This window comes from Balaenoptera borealis, assembly GCF_965194805.1.
Source record: "Balaenoptera borealis genome assembly, chromosome: 13".
Taxonomy (NCBI): Eukaryota; Metazoa; Chordata; class Mammalia; order Artiodactyla; family Balaenopteridae; genus Balaenoptera; species Balaenoptera borealis.
Genome location: NC_138870.1, coordinates 83,164,132 through 83,180,543, shown reverse-complemented (window position 1 = coordinate 83,180,543; position 16,412 = coordinate 83,164,132). Strand labels below are relative to the sequence as shown.

General features: G+C 41.7%; 1 protein-coding gene across 1 annotated transcript in view; it reads left to right on the top strand.

Annotated features, from left to right (window-relative positions):
• Positions 1-16,412, top strand: part of LOC309608942 (uncharacterized protein) — a 574,070-nt gene that overhangs the window by 124,715 nt on the left and 432,943 nt on the right. The window contains exon 3 of the mRNA XM_082349690.1: positions 13,630-13,678. The gene's annotated coding sequence lies outside the window, so the exon portion shown is untranslated. The remainder of the gene's footprint in view (positions 1-13,629; positions 13,679-16,412) is intronic.

The following is a 16,412-nucleotide window of genomic DNA, read 5'->3' as shown; positions in this document are numbered from 1 at the left end:
TTTATAGGGCTTTTTTTTTTTTTTTTTTGGCCTCGCCTCGCGGAATGCCGGATCTTAGTTCCCCGAACCCGTGCCGCCTGCAGTGGAAGTGCGGAGACGTAGCGCCTGGACCGCCGGGGAGGTACCCTTATAGGATTCTTGTCATGGGGGAGGGGGTGGAGTTCCGGGGCGGGGCGCTGGCGGGCGCTGCGGTGCTGCTCATGCGCAGGACTGCAAGGCTGAGGCAGAGCCTCTGCGCACGTCCCACCGCCGCCGCCATCTTGGATCATGTGGGCCCCGCACTTCCGCACACGCCCTGCGAGCTGAGGTGTCGGCACGGCCGGCCCGTTGGCACCGGGAGCTCAGGTCTGAAGGCCGGAGGCGGGGGTGGGGAACTCCTCTGCGCGCACCGCCCTGTGATCCAGTGAAACCAGACTAGGCGCAAAGGAAAGGAAAAGGTTAGACTATTTTATGACCCAGATTCTATTTTTATTTCCCAGGAATTGTTAATGGGCTTTGCCAGTGACAGTTGGTCCTTGTGTCCATTCTGATGGGCTCCTGAGGAGCAGGTTGTGAACTGTGAACTGTGAATTGTGAACCCCTGGGTGTCACGTGACCGTGTTTGGCCGTATCTCATCTGCAGGTGATAGAGGAAGGATCTCCTTATATGTAGCAAAGTTGAGGAGAAAAATGAACCGTAGATTTTTTTTTTTAAGAAAGGCTCTCCTTTGGCCTACCCATGTAAATAATAATAATGCCCCACCACGTGTATTTAGGGCTTTATAATTTTCAAAGCACTTCTGTATTCCTTCAATATATTGAGGAGAAGATAAGTGCCATGTTCTGTTCTAGTTCTGAGCGTACAGTAGAGCCCGAAACAAAGCCTCTTGACCCCTTGTAGCTTATGTACGAGGGGCAGGAGACACAGACCACAGGAAACAAGTAAGTATGTAATATGCTGGAGAAAGGTACGCGCTGTGGAAAAGGATAAAGCAGAGTAAGCGTAACAGGGAGTGTGGGGGTGGGGATTTGCCGTGTCGCATGGGTGGGCGGGGAAGGTCAATGACGAAGGGGGATATTTTTGCAGAGATGTGAAGGGTGGAAGAGAGTGAGTCATGTGGATATCACGGAGAGGAGAGTTCCGGCAGAGAGAACAGCAAATGCTCTGGGACTGGTATGTGCTTGACAAGTTCAGGGAATGGCAAGGTGGCTGGCGTGGCTGGAGCTGAGTGAGCAGTGGGGGAATGGGGAAGGATGGGTCTCAGAGGTAGCAGCAGGGTGACCTTGTAAGCCATTGAAGAAGGACTTCAGGCTTGACTTTGATTGAGATGGGGAGCCACTGAAGAGTTTTGAGCAGAGAAGTGACATGATCAGGTACAATTATAAGAGATCAGTCTGGCTACTATGTTGAGGCTAAACTACAGGGCCTTAGGTTTGAAGCCAGGAAATCAGTTCCAGGGCTGTTGGAATAATCCAGAAAGGAAACATGGCTTGGCACCAGAGATGTAGCATTGGAGGTGATGAAATCAATCTGATTCTGGGTATCTTTTGAAGGTTGAGCCAACAGGATTTGCATCACAAATGGGGTATGAGAGAAAGAGAGGGAAAAGAGATGGCTCCAAGGATTTTGGCCTGAGAAACTTTCCCATTTGAGATGGGGGAAGCTATAAGAGAAGCAGGTTTGAGGTGAAAGATCAGGAGTGCTGGTTTTAACATATTAAGTGTAAGATGCTTATTAGGAATCTGAGTGGAGACGTAATGTCATATCAAGTAGCGTATAACATATCCAATGTTATATCTCTCTTTGACCAAAGGCTAGTGTTTAATTAACATGCCCAGGGCTGCAATGTGATGAAACTGGGATGAAATCACACTCTGTCTGATTCTAAGACCAATGTCCTTCTACTGAGGGAGAATTCTAGATATAAATAAGTATAAAGAAAGAAGCCTCTAATAGCACCAATTCCTAAAAACTGTCTTTAAACTGTACTTCTTTATGATCTTCCCTAAAAAGCAAGGAATGGCCGCATTTGGACAGAGGCACAGAGCACATTAAAATAAGTTGACCTCCTGGTGTGGGCCTTGGAATTATTATCAAAGTCATAAAAGGAGCAGGGCAAAGAAGCCCAAATAACTCAGATTCTGCCTACTTCAAATATCACAACTTTTTAAAAGCTGTCTTTTTCTTTATGCATCGATAGAATTAACAAAAAATGAAATCTTACTCTTTGTACTGTTTGGTTTATTTTTTTCCATGAGTTTTATTATAAAAAATTCAAACATACAGAATTGTTCAGTAAGCATCCATATATCTACCTCCTAGCTTCTGCATTTAATATTTTCCTATATTTTCTTTTTTGCATATCTGTCCATCCATCCCTCTATCCAGATGTCTGTCCGTCTTACTTTTTTGATGAATGCCATGGTCAGCTGCACCCATCAGTACACTTTCTGCCTAAAGACTTCAGCATGCATATCATGAACCAAGTTCCATATTAAACCCTTTATTTTTTACACTTGTTCCCCATTTGGTTTTCAGTGGCTCTCTTGTAAACGGCATGTAGTAGAATTTTGAATTTGGGTCTAACCTAAGAGTACATCTTCTAAAGAGGAGCCTATCACCCCATCACATTGACTGGGATTGTGGAATGTCAGTTCTTCTGTCTTCTTATTTTATGTCTTTCTTTGTGTATGCCTCCTTGACATTTCCCCTTTTATGCTTTTATAATCTTTAGGCATTTATTCAAGTTTTCTTTGGTCTTTTCCATCTAGTAAACATGTTCTACTTTTTTTTTCCAACTAGTAGTTACCTTTGAATTAAAACAGATATTGAGTCTCAATTTCTCTATTCATGTCGAGAATGAAACAGCATCTGTTGCCTCCTCTCGTGTGAGAGGGGATCATTGAAGCTCTTTTGCTTTCCTTGGCTACTGAACCATTTCAAAGTTTCAGCCCAGGAAATCACAGACTCAGAGCATGTCAGGCTCTCATTTTTCAAGAGGGGAAAATTGAGACCCAGAGGGGGAAAAAGACTTTCTCCTTCTGAAAAGCCCCAGCTTCTGAATGGAAGAATCAGAGAGCTGGCTTGAACACAGGGCGTTTAGTCCACCTCTACCTTTAGCTCAGACAACACTCAAACAACACTTAACAGCTCCTAGACAGATGGGAAAAGACACTAGTTTTAGAAGATTAAAGAAAATGGATTTCTCAATTCATTGTAGAAATTTAAAAGCCTTCTAGGAAATCCTTCCATCTCTATAATAAAAATTTTTAGCCTACATTCTATTAATCTTTATGTCCACAATGGAAAAGCCTTTTGCTTAATAATATCCCCTCAAATATTTGAAGACTATTCTTAAGTCTCCCCATAGTCTCCTTTTCTTAAGAATAAATAATCCAAATTCCTTTAAAATTTTCTCATAAATTCTTCTTCCCATTCTTTTATTAATCTTTATAACTTTCCATGAGCTTCCTTCAATTTTTCTATCTTGCTTCTAACTTGTGAAGCCAGGAAGGGACAAAGTGTTCTGATACTGATTATTGAGTTCATGCCAAACTGTGAGTTCCTTGAAGGCAGGGGTTATTTCTTATTCAACTTTGTACCCCTGGATTAGGGGTCAGCAACCCTTTTTATTTTTTTTCCTAAAAAGAGCCAGATAGCAATATTTTAGTCATTGCAGGCCAAAAGGCAGTGTCCTATATTCTTTGAACAGCTGTTGTCTCTGAAAGGCTAATACTCTTTTTTATGTTTTATATTATAGAAATATGAAAATCATTCTTAGCTCAAGGGCCATGCAAAAACGAGTGGTATGGCAGATTTGGCTTGTGGGCTCTAGTTTGTTGACTCTTGCTCTAGATCCTAGCACAATGCATGGCACGTAGTAGGCATTCAGTAAAGTTTGTTGAATAAAAGAATGTATGAATCTATGAAGATTATTTCATAATTTCTGTTTTTTATATCCTTATTTAACATTTCTCTTACATTGCTGGCTCAGTGAACTTGTCCACTAAGACCTTTAGATCTTCCTCAGCCATACAACTCATGGCCAGTACTTTCACATGCTGTTTGTACTTGTGTAGTTTTACTGTTTTCCCCTTAATCTGAGATGCAGTAGGGGCCCTCTATTAACCTTCATCTGCTGGTGGCTTTGGATCTCACCTTTAATTTAGTGAGGTCGTTTTGAACTTTTGTTTTTCCAGTGTGTTCAGCAGCTGCCCTAGTTGCAAATTATCTGTGAACTTTGCAAGCAACCACAGGCAATTGACAAAACCAAAATGCCAGACTCAGTTCAACCACCCCAGCTGAGGCCCCCAGCTCTATGTGTTTCCATTCTTATGTCTCCTACCTGCCCTGAAGGGGTTGGGAAACTCATTTCTACTTATTGTCCTGGAATAAATTGGAAGGAATCAGACAGGCACACAGAGAAGGCTGGCACCAATGGCAAAAGGAAAAACCCTTCCTTTTTTTCTCCTTTCTCCTTTTTGGGCCTGTAGAGAACACGAGTCACAGGCTGAGAGAGTGTGAAGTTCTGTATTAGAAGAATTTCCATTCTGAGCCGAATTTGTTTTTTGTTGCTTTTTTTAAAAGTTATTTTTGGCTGTGTTGGGTCTTCGTTGCTGCGCTCGGGCTTTCTCTAGTTGCGGCGAGTGGGGGCTATTCTTCGTTGCTGTGCACAGGCCTCTCATTGCGGTGGCTGCTTGTTGCGGAACACGGGCTCTAGGCGCACAGGTTTCAGTAGTGTGGCACGCAGGCTAAGTAGTTGTAGCTCACAGGCTCTAGAGTGCAGGCTCAGTAGTTGTGGCACACGGGCTTAGTTGCTCCGTGGCATGTGGGTTCTTCCTGGACCAGGGCTCGTACCCGTGTCCCCTGCATTGGCAGGTGTACGCTTAACTGCTGCGCCACTACGGAAGTCCCTCTGAGTCGAATTTGGATGAAGCAGTTGTGAGCAGCACAAATCCAGCATCAGGGGGATGGAGCTGCTTTACAGAATGCCTAGAGGCTGATCCCTGAGACTGAGTACATCACTCCTGCCATCCTCTCTGTCCCACTCCCAGTTTCAGAGGAATTGAGTCCTAGGTCCACAGATGCATTTCTGATGGAATCTCCCTATTTATCTGCAATGAACTTGTGGGGTACCTGCTGTCTCTTTCATCCAGGGTCCAATGGAACCACCTCTAAACTGCTAGTGGGTCAGCAAAGAGCCATGCTTCTTCAGTGCTCGGTGTCCTGCCTGGGACACAGAAGGGCTTTTAGATTTAGCCAGATGTGAAGTCAAGCCTGATGGAAAACATGGGCAGGGAGTGCTCCTTTTCCTCCAAGCTCCTGACTACTAAGTGGTTACAGCTTTCAATGGGAGGGAACTGGGAAAAGCTCTGCTCTGGTTCCCTAGGGGTGATATCAGTGGCCTGTGGACCGTTTTATCCAGTCTTCTCTTTCCCTCTCCTCCCTTACTCTCTGTGTTGCTAAAATTGTTGTGATTGTTACCATTTAAAACATCCAGGAAAGCTGCATTTATTTACAACGACTTCCTTCTTAACCAGCTGGGAGAAGTTGCAAAATAGCCAACTCAGTGGTGGATCAGTCTTTAACATTTCTTTCAAATGTTGAAGTAAAGAAAATGATGACAATTTTAAGGCTCTATTAGGTGGAAATGATCTATGAGGGATGGCAGACGGCTGAAGGTCACAAATCAGGCAGCTGCCTCTGGCTCAGTGATTCAGAAGAAACGTGGAAGGCAATGGGAAGTGTGTTCCTGAGTTTTATGAGAGTCCAAGTTTGGGAATTTATCACCATGCCTGGGATTTCCTGTAATGAGCCTCTTTACTCCTTTCATAAAGTAAACCATTGTCTGATTAGAGCTGGCTGGCCTTCCTTAGATACAGAAATTAATTCATTTTGATTTTAGGGGAAAAAATATCACACTTGTGTGGCTTACTTGATAACAGCCTCATTTGCATGTGGGGATCACGCTTATTCCCCACCAGGTTAAAAGAATAATGTCAATGACATTGAATTTGCATATTTTCCATCATTAATATTTGGAGAGCTTCTTTCAAGGTGTTTTAGATTCTGGGTATACATTCTCTTTTTCTAGTTTTGTTAGAGGACTTTTTTAACCTGTGTGTCAGGATAGGCTTGGTCATGCTGCGGTAGCAAAACCACTTCCAAATCTCAGTGGCTTAAAACGAGGGTTTATTTCATTCTCGTGCTACGTGTCCATCTTGTTCAGCATGAGCTGTGCTCCATGATATTTTGTTTCAGGGACCCCCACTGTTGAGAGCATGGGTTCTCATACTTCTTTTGTAAAGGGCCAGGTGGTAAATATTTTGGGTTTTGCAGGCCATATGGTCTCTGTTGCAGCTGCTCAGCTCTGCTGTTGTAGCACGCAAACAGCCATAGCCTATATGTAAAAGGATGGGCATGGCTGTGCTCTGATAAAACTTTATTTATAAAAATTTGCAGTGGGCTGGATTCAGGCTGTGGTCTGTAGTTTGCCCACCCTATGGTGGAGAGGAGAAGGAAAGGTGGTGGACCTTGCACCAGTTCTTTAAGGCTTAACTTCCACTCACACTTGATTGGCCACAGCAAGCCGCATGGCCACATCTAACTTCATGGAGGTACAGAAAGTGCAGTCCTCATCCCTGTCCAGAAAGAGAACCGGAAGTGTTGGTGAACAGCACCAGTGATCATACACCCCTTCCCTATTCTTTTTAGAGAAACCAGTATTTCCTCAAGTTCTAGACTAACACTTCAAAAAACATCCTTTAAATGCAGTCTAACTCAGTTGTTTTGGTGGAGCTAAACAAATTTAGTAGATGAGCAAGATCTAATTTCCAGGAGTCATTCTAAGCATTAAGTATGTGACATTTTTTCTTTTAAGCCCATCAACTTTCTGTTTGAATCCCTGCACCAATCTGAAGTGAGATTAAATACATCCATCCAACTCATTGTCAGGTATTTAGACTTCTGGATCCAGGCAGTGATCACATCCTCTCCTTTTCTTTTCCTTTATAGCCATGGAAGTCCAGGGCTCTCACCTTTCACTGGGGTAGAACTGGGCCTGGGTCTTCCTGACCACCTTGGGCACCCCTCTTTGCATCCCCAAGAGAGACCAGCAATTCCCACTATGTGAGGTCTCCGAAGCCTCTCCTGTCTTTTAGCATTCATGTCCTTGTTGCTAAGCTTTGCAGATCAGCAAAGTAGATGTCACTTCATCCAGGAGAGGGCACTGTTCCCAAAGTCTAGAAAACAATTCCTTCTGGTGGAGGAGCAAATTAAGGATTAATGAAACCCATATTCAAACGCTGAAACTATAGCACCTATTATAATACGTAAACCAAACACCACACTAGGAATGTATTCTATAAAAAGGGAAGAAATGCAATTTATTAACAACTTGTACATTCCAGAAGGTACAAACTGCCTTGTTAAATCATCCAGACATTTTTAGTGGCTGTTGTTCTTCTTTTCTTACAATACAGACTCAGGCTTTTTGAACCAAAGCCTGCCCTGGTGTTGGCTGCTTAGAGGAGGTCCTTGGGGTCTTGGAGGCCAAGGCTGAGAGAGACAGGAAGTTTAGGTCCTGTTGCAAAAGGAATAATTTGCCTCTTTCAGGCATCTTCTCCCCGCAGGAAAGTGAGTAACACTTCTGAGAAACTTAATGCAAAATGTGGGAAGCAAATATAACTAAGACAACTTGGTGGTTATAAACTTTTTTGTTCCACACTCTCAGTTCATTTGTACCGAAGCCTCTATTTCTTTCTTTTTTTAAAAAATATTGTTTATTTGGTTGCACTGGGTCTTAGTTGTGGCAGGAGGGCTCCTTAGTTGTGACATGCGAACTCTCAGTTGCGGCATGCATGTGGGATCTAGTTCCCTGACCAGGGAGTCCCATTCACTGTGCCACCAGGGAAATCCGTAAGCCTCTATTTCTCTGGTGTGTTCTTAATAGAACCATCCAGGCCTTTTTTTTTTTTTTTTTTTGCTGCAAATTTCTACTTAGCTGCTAAATCTCCTTGATTCTGACTGTGACCATCAGGTTACTAACTCTCTCTGCCTCAGTCTTCTTGTCTGTAAAATAGGCGTAATGATACTGCCTACCTCAGGAGATGTCATGAGATTCCTATTATCTTGTGTTCTTTTGTTTCTTCTCACAAGTTTGCGGACTGTTTTAACCTCCTCTGTACTTTTTTTCCCCTTATTGTTGCCATGTAACTCTCTCTGGGGTTAATTTACTCTCAGGCAGGTTAGTATCAATCATAAGATAAAAAACATAAGATATTAAAGGCAACTCTCTGGTGGTATTCTTCTGTGAGGGTGGGGGGATTCATATCCCTTTCCCAATTAATCTTTTGGTGATCATATACAGCATCCAATATATTCTTTACATCCTATTAAACCTCTCTATAGGGTTTTCCCTGGAATGATGTCCTTTGGAATTTTATCCCCTTTATCTGGTTAAGTTCCTAGATTAGGTTAGGTAAAAAAGGATAATGATAATGTTCATAATGTTAATAGCAGCTCGTATCAATTGGCTACCCTCCATGTTCCAGGCACTATGCCAACCACTTTATGTGCCCTATGTCATTTGATCCTCATCAAACTCTTGTGCAATATCTCCATTTAGCAGATGAGGAAACTGAGGGTTAAGGAAGTCAAGCAACTTGGTGTAAGTCATACAACTAGAAAGTGGCTTGTGGACCTGGGCCCGCTCACAGTATATTGACGTCAGTCCTGTGTTGGATTGTTCTAAAATGTGTTTCCCCAGTGAGAGATGGAATATACAAACAGACAAAGGTCAGACCATATATAAAAATCAAACTCTGACCCACAGTCTGCAGCAACCAGCCCAGGAAACCAACCCATTGTCAACAGTAACCAGCCCACGACACCAGCCTGCTGTCTATCAGTCACACTTGCAGGAAGTCGGATCACTATCTCTAGCAAGTGGTCCAGGAAGCCAAACAATAGCCTCTGGAACAATTGGCTTCACATGGCCAAGCTTAATAACTGACAGCGTCCCTAATTTTTGTCCCCACTTCTAACGTAGGACCAATTAGAGAAAGCCAAATATACACCCATAACCATTCACATAGGATGATCCTCTTCTGGTTAGGCTGCCTACAGCTTCCCCATGCCAACAGCTTCCAATCAGGGCATCCCTGAAGCCTTCTCATTTTTCCACTGTAAAGCTTTCCCACTCTTTTGCCTGCCTTTGGGTCTGCCAAATGTAAGCGATAGTGGCCGACTCCCTTGCTATAGCAAGCTCTGAATAAACAGGCTTTGCTTGTTCTCATCTGATCAGTCTTCATTTGTTTCCACACTGGTCACCGTGTATTTTCTCTGGGCTATGCTAATTCTTTTTCATGTTCCACACCAATCTGCTTTCCATGCTGATTTAAACGGGTTCACGTGTGTGTGTGTGTTTTTTTTTTTTGAGTTGGCATTGCAACTGCAGAGAATTCTCAGTTTGTCTGTCTGAAATTGCTCACTGTGCAGACTTAAAGCACTGTGACTTCATCAATTGATCAATTGTATTTCTATCGCTTTAGCTATTTCTGTTCCAATTTGCTACTGAACTGACCTGTCCTCCAGTTCTCTCAAATGTCCACTTGGGTCATTGCATAATGTCTTCATCTTTGCTGCTGGACAGAGGATTTTTAAACAGTTGACAGGCATTTTTGAAAAAGAAAACAACCTTAGTCCTGAGCATTCCAGGTCTCCCCCACTTCTCAGAAATCTTCTGCCTTGTGGCTGCTTCCTCAATCACATGACCTATGTCTGTCCTTCTCACTCTGCCAGAAGCTGGCCCAGGGATTAGAAACAGTCCAGCTGCTGCTCACTCCGGGATTTTTCTGTCCAACTAGTTCACGTGTCTTCTAATACCACTAGGTGAAAAATGAAATTGGTGTAAATCTGGGCGGGTAGTATCTCAGCTAGAAAGTGTGGATTTAGTCCTAGATTGTCTTATTTGTCAGGGTACCCACGCTTCATTCTGGGCTGTACTGGTTCTATAGCATGGGCCACTTCATGAACACTTATTATGTGTCAGGAATTGTGTTAGGGACTAAGGAAACAAAGATGTATGAGACTTTGGCCCCCAGGTAGAGAGATGCTGAACACATAAAAGACAGGAGGCAAGGCAGTGTCTTACATTCTGAGTGTGGGATTAGCTACTCCTCTGTGTTGGCACCAACAACAGCGGGTCTCAGGCAGTCCTAGAACTTGTCTCAGTGTAGTGCAGTTGAAGGCACAGCACCATTTACCCCACTGGACTGTGGTTCCTTGAGGACAGGGACCGATTCTGGCGCACCTGCTGTGTTGTCAACACCTCAGCTGGTGCCTGGTTCCTTGCAGGCAGGTGAAGAGTATGAGCTATTTGGTCAAAGAGAAGCAAGTTCAAGTCCCAGCTCTTCTACATAGTGATTATTGGAATTGGGGCATGTTACTAAGCCTTTCTAAGGTCCTGTGTTTTCATCTGTAAAATGGGGATAATAATAATTATAGCAATTCTTTCTGCCTCATAGATCATTTCCACATCATTGGCACATATGAAACACTCAATAAATATCTTCTGCTACAATTATGAATTCAATTGCCTTGAAAGTCCCAGTGATATGATGATACATACTCCAGAGTGGAGAGGAAGGAGGGATTGCTGGAGCAATCCTGAAAGTTGGGAGTTTTTCTGGGGTGGAAGCCAAGCGAATCCATCCCAACGTTACGTGGCACTAGAGCCAGTGATAACACTACGTGGTACTTCCGAACAGCACACGGTAAAATAAAGCATCCAGTTATTAACGGGGGTATGAAGAACATGAATTCATGACTTAAAACAAAGACTGAAATGTTTGAGAATTTCTGTTCCACATTGCAAGTGTTGGTAATTACCTTTCCACAGACGCACAGCAGAATCCTGATTTATTAACTGGTGCTTCAGAAAAAAGGTCTTGGTTATGGGGAGAGTTGAATAGGGGTTGCTGATAAATTCTAAGGAAGAAAAGAATTTAGCTAAATACATTGCATAGGGGAGAAAACTAGGAGAGGCTCTAAGCTTAAAATACTCCCATTTCACATATCAATGCTGTGGATCTTAATTTCCCCAAATGAGGATAATACCTTGTTGTGAGAATTAAATGAGATAACAAACGTGAAAGCACCAATACAATGCCTAATATCTCTTGAATACTAGAAGTAGTTGAATATTATTTCCTTTTTTTGTTCTCCTTGTGACAGAAAAAGTAACATTTGGAAAATGTATGGTATGCCAGAGTAGTTATCCCAAGATGGGAAATGAACGCATAAAAATAAAAATGATTGTTTTACTCGGGCATAGTGTGGCTGAGTTTGCTGATTATCCTTCAAATCCATTCTCCTTTTCTCCCGCTGTGATAGAATCCCTTGTTAGATGGGCCCATGGCTGTTTGGAATAATGACTTCATTTTGCAGCCTCTTTTGTAGGAAGTGTGGCCAAGGATGATAGGCCACGAGGGGGAAGTGGGGTGTGCCATCTACCGTATGTTTTCTTAAAGAGAGATTGTGTGCTCCCTTCCTTCTCTTCCTCCTCTGCTGCCTGGAATGTTGATGTGATGGCTGGAACTTTATAGGACAGTCATCTGGGCTCCAAGGTGTGGGCCTCATTAAAGGATGGAGGAGATTGGGCCCTCTATGACTGTGGAGCTGCAGACTCAGCACTGGACTGCCGATGCTTATTGGAGACAGAGTACACTTCTATCTTTTCAAAGCCACTGTTGTTTGGGCTTTTGGTCACTTGCAGCAAAAGCTAATCCTAATAATTATTTCATCATTGATACTGTCACTGAAAGACATGGCTTTAAAGGGACCTGAATATTTTAGGAGACAAAGTCTAGGCCCAAAAGGAATATGAATTCCTCACAAGAACTTATTAAAAAATTCCATCCCATCAAAATAAGTAAAGAAAACAACCAAGCCTATTGGTTTCCAGTACAAGGCTGGCCAAGCCAAAGCTTTGATTTCACATTTTCACCAATGAAGAAGACATAGATAGTGTCAGTGTGCACAGGTTACTGATTTCTGAACTTCTGCATCATTTTGGACCATGGCAGTCTAGAATTGCTAAGAATCCTGATGAGAGTAATCATACACTAATAAGATTTCTCTTTAGACTAGATTTTGGGATCATTTGTGGTAGCACAAGAATCATACATATATATATTGATGTTTGTACTAAAACATGCATTTTAAAAATTAAAAAAATGCTTTACCCACAGCATAATCCTATCACTTTGCATTTGCATCTTATTACTGAGAGTTTAGTAATTATTAATGATTTGATAAGATTCAAAAGAAATTGGTGTAAGGACTCTCCCCTCCCCTAATCTTCAGAATAATAATTTCCCCCTATTTATCTGCTGTCCACAGTGCATTGCTGGCTCACCTCTTAGGGAATGAACCCATCTTAATTGTAGTACCAGATATCAGGAGGTGTTAGTTAATCTGGAGGCCAAGGTCAGTTGAAGTTATTTTGTTACATGAGTCTTCCCTTCATGTGTAGCTCTTAGCTAATTTGTGGCTTAAGTGTCTCTTTAAAAAATATCATTTTAATTAAAATTTTAAAAATTAAGGTATAATTGACATATAACATTATATTGGATTTAGGTATACAACATAAAGACTTGATATTTGTATCCATTGTGAAACAATTGCCACAATAAGTCTAGTTAACATTCATCACCATAAGTAGTTACAATTTTTTTTCTTGTGTTGAGAACTTTTAAGACCTACCCACTTAGCAGCTTTCACATATGCAATACGGCATTATTAACTATGGTCACCATGCTGTATATTATATCCCCATGACTTATGGAGGTCATAACTTTTGACCCCATTTCACCCACCCTCCACCAGTCCCTGCCTCTGGTAACTACCAATTTGTTCTCTGTATCTATGAGCTCAGTTTTTTTTTTTTTTTAAGACTCCACATATAATATCATGTGGTATTTTTCTTTGTCTGACTTATTTCACTTAGCATAATGCCCTCAAGGTCCATCCATGTTGTTGCAAATGGCAAGATTCTCTTATTTCTTTTTCATGGCTGAATAATATTCCATTATGTGTATATACCACATTTTATTTATCCTTTCATTCATTGATGGATGCATAAGTTGTTTCTGAAGCACCTTTTAATAAGGAGATCCATAGAAGTTATTCAAGCAACTGATGGGGTTGGCTTTGTTTCCCACTTCTCCTGTGAATACTTTCTTGTCCTAATACTCCAGCTGCTAGTAGTTTAAAATGACTTTCACCAGCTGTAGCTGGTACAGCTCAACTGGCCCTTAAACAGTATTTTATATTTTAAAGTTTACATTAATGACTTTCTTTTGTTTCATTATAACCAATTCAGTGTCCTTCACATAGTAGGCATTTAATAAATGCTTGTTTATTTATTATCCAGTGGCTTTGTTGGCTCAGAATGGGTATTGGTGTGGGCCGGGCTTAGCTGTAGTCATATCTTAAGTATATGTGGATCCTAATTTCAGAGTGAATTTTTTGAATTTTGAACGGTTGACTTACCACAAATGTGACTTGCAAATAATCACTTACCAACTCAGTAAGGTAAATGGTTAATAACAGCTTGGTTAGTAAATTCTTTTTTTTTTTTTTTAAAGGAAAATGTATATCGAAGAGGATTAAATTAATCATACTTCTGAATACAAGGTAAATTATCATCGCTGTTTCATGCAAGGCTCCTGTTGTTTGTCTGAATTTATTCCTTTTTATCCCATCCCCATTCCATTCCCTATATACAGTAATTCTAATGTGTTTCATATGTATTTCTTCTTTGTATGTGTTTCTAAAAAGTGTAATAGTAAATAATACCTGTATAGCACTTACTATGTGCCAGGTTCTCTTCTAAGCCCTTTATGTGTTATTATCGAATTCTTATAACAACCTTATGAGTTAAGAACCTTTATTAAGACCATTTAATAGAAGAAAGAACTGAGGCACAGAGATGGTAAGTAAGTTGCCTGAGGTCACTCAGCGACTAAGCAAAGAGGTTAGGATTTGAACCTAGGCAGCTGAGGTCTTAAATCATGCTCTTAATTACCAGCCATACCACTGGAATGTGTACTATGCTTTGTGTATATGCATTTTTAATTTATGTAAATGGTATTGTGTAAATGGCACAGCTATAAATCTCAGTTTGTGTCGTCTTTCACTCAGCACATTGCCTTTATGAAGAACCCATGTTTCTTTGTCCACTTATGATCCATTCCTATGATGGCTGTACCCCAGGGTGAACATCTATCACATATTGCCTTTCTACTGTCCCAGTGATGATACTGCAGTTTCCTGCCTCTACAAATAATGCTGCAGTGAACATCCTTCCTCCGGACCTATGGGAGAATGTCTTTGGGGTATAAACAATGATTTTCCTTTCTGTACTAAATGTGTGCCTCCTATGAAACAGGAGCTGGTGAATTTAGAGCCCTTTTCTGAAAAAGTTACTCATGTCATTGTAATCATGTCTCAGGCAGTGTTCCAGATGTAGGATCACCTCAAGGTGGAACATAGATAATCATTTATATGAAATCACAATCTCTTTATTTACTAAATAATCACTTTGTAAATGTTTATTCATGCCACTCACATGCTAGTAAGTATTGGAGGGGTGACACAAGGATGGCTGAGACATCCTTGGTTCCAACATAGTGAAGCAATTAAGCATATGGACTTGGATTTGCGGTGACATGGGTGCAGAGACCACCTCCATTACCTGTACCTGTGTGAACTTGTGTGCAAGTTTTTTAAACCCTCCAAGGTCAATTTTATCATGTTTAAAGTAGTGATAATAGTAGCTTGTTGTGGGGATTAAATTCTTCATGTTTAAAATGGGGATAATTGTTGTTTGTTGTGAGGTTTAAATGAGATAATGTATGTAGAGGGCCTAGCACAGAGTCTGGCTGTAAATAAGTGCTCATAAAGATGGAATAATCCCTGTCCTCAAGAAGCTCCCAGCCTCGCTGGTGGAAGAGTCAGATGTTGACTCAGATATTCACAATGCAGTATATAAGGACTGTGACAGCAGGAGGTTCAAAGTGGGGTGGGAGCACAGAGGTGAGGACTTGGAAGAAAATATTAATAATTACCATGTCTACCTTGTCTTCCATATCTACCTTGTTTAAAACACTTCCATATGTTATTTAATTTTATTCTTGCCTTCTAAGGTGGTTATCACTATTTCCACTTAATAGAAGTAGAAACTTCTATTAAGGCTCAAGGACACTTGTCCCTCAAAGTCACTCGGCCAGTTGTGGTGCAGAAAAGATTTGAATCTCTCTCTGGCTGACGCCAAAGCCTGTGGTTGTCTCAACGACACTGAAGAGGAGCTGGCATTTGGTCTGGATCGTTAAGGGTGAGCAGGCAACTCTAGATGGACAGAGTATGCAAACATTTTTCTTGGTACCTGGACCTCTTAGTACCTTTGGGGTCTTTCCAAAGAACCATAATTTTTATTCATTCATCGACATCACATATGTTTATGCAGAATTTACTCAGGCTGGATGCTAGAAATGCAAAGACTAAGAGATAAGGTCCCTGTCTTCCAGGGGTTATAATGCCATCAGACAGATTGGCTGTGTCCACATACACCACCCATAACGAGATGAGTAATGATACAAGGTTGCTAAATTACATTCCAGGAAAACGATGCCGGTATCCAGTGAGCCCAGAGGAGGGAACGATCACTGAGGGCTCAGTGGTCAGAGGCAGCACTGAGGAGTAGGTAGGGCTCAATTGTGCATTGAAACAAAGAGGGTATTGTGTTGGACACTTGGATTAGGCCCGGCAGTGTCATGTCTTATGCAAGAGTTGCACTTAAAAGAGGGGCATATGAACATAAATTCATGGAAAGTTAGATTTTACTCTTAAAACTCCCTTAAATAGACAAGAAAGTGTAGGCTCTTGTATTGACTCTGTGGTGTGCAGGCACCTTCTGTCTTCAAGCTCAGCACAATCACTTTTCCCTGCAGAGTTAGCACAGATTGCTATTTCTTTGGACCACAGAGCCTCTTCCACCCCTCAAATTTCTATAGTTGGCTTGTGTTTGGGATGGTGTTGAACAAAAAATAGCAATGCTTTAACCGCTAGAGTCAAATTGTTGAGGCAAGATGCTTGTAATATTGAGAATGAGGCAACTGAAGGTTGGTGCAGGACAAGGAGGCGGTCCTTTGCCTCTGTGGCCGGCTCTTTGGTGTCTCTAAGGTCCATCTCAATTTCCTGGAGGACAGAGAATGACAGAGAAGTGACTGCATCTACGTTTCTGATGCCTAAGCTAAGTTGATACAAAAGCGAGGTTGAGGTGCTGGTGTTCGGTTTGAGAAGGAAGAATAGTCAGCAGTGGAGTGAACTTCTCTCAAAAGGAGACACAATCTGTGTCTATCTGATGTGC